Source organism: Phyllopteryx taeniolatus, chromosome 21 (assembly GCF_024500385.1).
Source record: "Phyllopteryx taeniolatus isolate TA_2022b chromosome 21, UOR_Ptae_1.2, whole genome shotgun sequence".
Taxonomy (NCBI): domain Eukaryota; kingdom Metazoa; phylum Chordata; class Actinopteri; order Syngnathiformes; family Syngnathidae; genus Phyllopteryx; species Phyllopteryx taeniolatus.
This window is the reverse complement of record NC_084522.1, coordinates 10,189,509-10,192,794: the sequence shown is the minus strand read 5'-3', so window position 1 is coordinate 10,192,794 and position 3,286 is coordinate 10,189,509. Positions and strand designations below refer to the sequence as shown.

At 43.2% G+C, this 3,286-nt stretch overlaps 1 protein-coding gene across 10 annotated transcripts in view; it reads left to right on the top strand.

Annotated features, from left to right (window-relative positions):
* ppp1r9a (protein phosphatase 1, regulatory subunit 9A) overlaps positions 1-3,286 on the top strand; it is a 49,502-nt gene that overhangs the window by 2,354 nt on the left and 43,862 nt on the right. For 8 of the 10 annotated variants that reach the window (XR_009786129.1, XR_009786128.1, XR_009786127.1 and 5 more), the window contains exon 1: positions 1,884-2,354. The exons of 1 other annotated variant lie outside the window; for it this stretch is intronic. The gene's annotated coding sequence lies outside the window, so the exon portion shown is untranslated. Of the gene's footprint in view, positions 1-40; positions 180-1,883; positions 2,355-3,286 lie in introns of those variants that run through there. One more of the 10 variants, XM_061760380.1, reaches the window with a different exon arrangement.

The window sequence follows — 3,286 nt, the reverse complement described above, 5'->3', positions numbered from 1 at the left end:
CAACGCTTCTCACTGGCTCAACATCTGCGTGGAAAAAGATGGTTGTCTCGTAAAAGGGAAAAATGACCAAACTGCGGTGTGGAAATGTGGAACATTCTGCACGCCGCATTTTAACAAATGTCGGGGGGAAGAGTCATACAGTATTTCACTAAAACACTGTCTAGTTCCCCGTTTTAAAGGTATGTAAAAGCTATTCATCTACTCATTTCACCTAAAACAAAGTTAAAGCAATGCTATGGAAACAAATAGATTTATTGTGTAAGAGGAAAGCACATCAAAACAATGATTATGATGTCATGGCATCACTGGAAGATCATAAAGTGACTCTTAAAAGCATCCAATTTGCTGTGATATGTCATCTCCCGTAGTGCTAAAAGCCTCTATAGGCACATGTGTCAAACTTAACAGATCTGGCCCTCTCCATCGTTTTGTGTGGCCCGTGAAAGTTTACCCACAATTATTCACTTACTTCTGTTTAAAACTAGCCATAAATTATGATTACTAAATGCAGGGGCAATAGGGGTTCCTACACAAAAAAACCTGAATAAAAGAGTATGAGTTTGTTTTACTTTGTCGTCATGTGGTTAGAGCCCTTAAATGCAACAGTCTGAGACCTGGTCAACAACAGTCTGTTGAGACTCCCTGCAGACAATGTCCCAGGAGACAGATGGTCATGTTTTGGTACTGTGGCTCCCAGTCAGGGCCGTTCAGTCTCCATGCTCCCGTGTAGTTTATTAACACGACGTGAACAATTTGATCCAGCTAACATGCATACGGCGCACACGTCATGCTTCCTCACCAAGCTGATTCACATCTATTGGCTGTGTGTTGCCGTTGTCTTCTCACACCCTCACGGTTATTTTTATATTTATTTATATTTTAAGCAACATCACATCGCCAGCATTTAGGCTGTATATGAATGTACTACAACGATCATTATATATAGGTCAAAGCACCCATTAAGATGCATCATAATGAGGCCTTGATTTGGAAAATGTTCAATTATGTCTAGCATTAACGGTCTAGTCTTTCGTGTGTCTGCCTGACAGTCGAAAGTTGAGAGGTCTCGGGTTTGAATCGCTTGGGCCTTCCCGTGTGGAGTTTCTATGTTCTTCTTCCAAAGCTCTTCCTACAGCAACAAAACATGCGTTAGGTTCTAAATTGTCCATAGTTGTGAAAGTGAGTCCAGATGGTTGTTTGTCGCTATGTGCCCCAGTCCAGTGTACCCCAACTTACCCCCAAAGTCAGCTGCCACCCGCAAATTTGAGAGACATTTTAGTTTAAAGGTTTAGGTGGCAAAATGACACTGATGTGTAAACTAAAAACACCATTTTATGTTTCCAAAAGGACCCTGAAAGATGGTAAATGCGGACAAAAAGGGGCACAACACTTGACTTGCCAATTCACGACTGCCTCACAGTTCTAAAGGTTCTGGGTTCGAACTTCATGTGTGGAGTTTGCCTGTTCTCCCCGTGCTTGCTTGGGTTTTCTCCGGGTAATTTGGCTTTTTCCCCCACATTCCAAAAACATGCATGTTAGGAACTGTAAATTGTCCATATGTGTGAATGGTTGTTCGTCTATATGTGCCCTGTAATTGGCTGGCAACCAGTCCAAGTTGTCCCGCTCCCCTCGCCCAAAGTCAGCTGCAATCGGCTTCAGCTCATCTACCTTACTGAGAAGAAGCGCTATAGAAAATTGATAAATAATAAAAGCTGTAACTCGATGGATTTGTGCCTTAGTTTTTTGTTGTTGTTGTTTTGTACCATCCCCCTAAGCCCCTGGTGTGGAGAACTTTGGGGAAAACCTACAATTTTCCCCGCTTAGTCCTGGTGGTCCTTGACCCCGTTTACCCCACCCACTCATGATGTTGTGCAGCAGGCAGCGTGTGAAGTTGAAGAGGCTGCGTGCTGCTATTTGTGCCAGACTGCAGCCCACCACCACGCAGCAGCTTATCGGACCGAACCATTCCAGCTCGCCAGGTTCTCACCGGGTGCTTTCATCGGCTTTCGTTGGTAGATAGACGTGCTTTGCTATATTGGCGAAGGATTTGGGACGCTGCCGCCGAGAGGCTCCGGCAAGATGCGCGTTCAAGCTGCGCCGGTACCCCGGTGGTGTAAGCGGCAGCAGCATCACCCGCCGCCTGCAATGGCGCTGTAGCCGCTCCAGTCAGTGTGCATCCTCACACTCTGCTCCGTAGTGGCCATTCCGTCCGGGACTCTCCGAACTAGCGTGGGATCGAAATGCTCTTTTGGAAAGAATCTGCAGCAAGAGCGTCAGTGTTTTTGCTTTGGCGTACTCCAAATGTGTGGGTTTCACTTGTGCATCACGCGTCAAACGGAGCCGAAGCCACGAATGTAAGTGGGACTCTTTTGTTTTTGTTGCTCTGAGGCGTTGTTGTTGCGCGTTTAACTTGTTTTTTTTTTTTTAATTATTATTATTGTGATCAGTGTTGTGTTTATCTCCTTCCACTCAAATAGACGCGTAAAGGTAACATGTTGTATGCGGTGTGGCTGATGTGCATCGCACAGCCTGTTTGACTCCTCCACAATTATTATCAAATACAGCAACTTCACTTTGCTCCCTGCAATGCCCTACACATGCAGGCCAGTTACCGAGGAGTGTTATTTCAATTTAAACAAGGTGCATTTTTTTGCACACAACATTCTACGCAGCAGAGTCCAGCGTGGTAAACAATGACTATTATAACAGCACATTTAGATTTCAGACCATGCTGCTGCACGCCTCAGTGTGTGCATTGTATGTACTGTGTGCCTCCTCCCCCTGGAATGCATTGCAAAGCAGGATTAAACATTAATGGTTGGTGGTATGGAATATTTAACTACTGTTGCCTTCCTACCATGCTGTACACACAAGATGTGGAGGTGTAACTTGCTGTTCATTTCATGTTTTGTATTCAATGTACATTACTATGACTGCTTATGTATAAATGTTTGCCATCAAGCTTAAACCAGTGATGATATACTATAATTAGATTATTCTGCAATTGCAAATACACAATAATATCCAAATGTTTTAGCATTCAAATAGACCTTCGAAAGTACTTCAAATATGGTAAGATCTTTAATGACATATTTACTTAGTTTTTAAACATTTAGATAGGAAAAGGGTTCCTGTAACACTTTATCAGGGACCATTTAAGTTTATCATGTCCTCATGTATGAAAAATGACGACTTAACAATCAAACACCTGTGTTGTTACACATTTTGATGATTTGTGGGTTAATGCTTTGGGGCTGTTAAGTTCCTCTAAGGTTCTATATTTTTT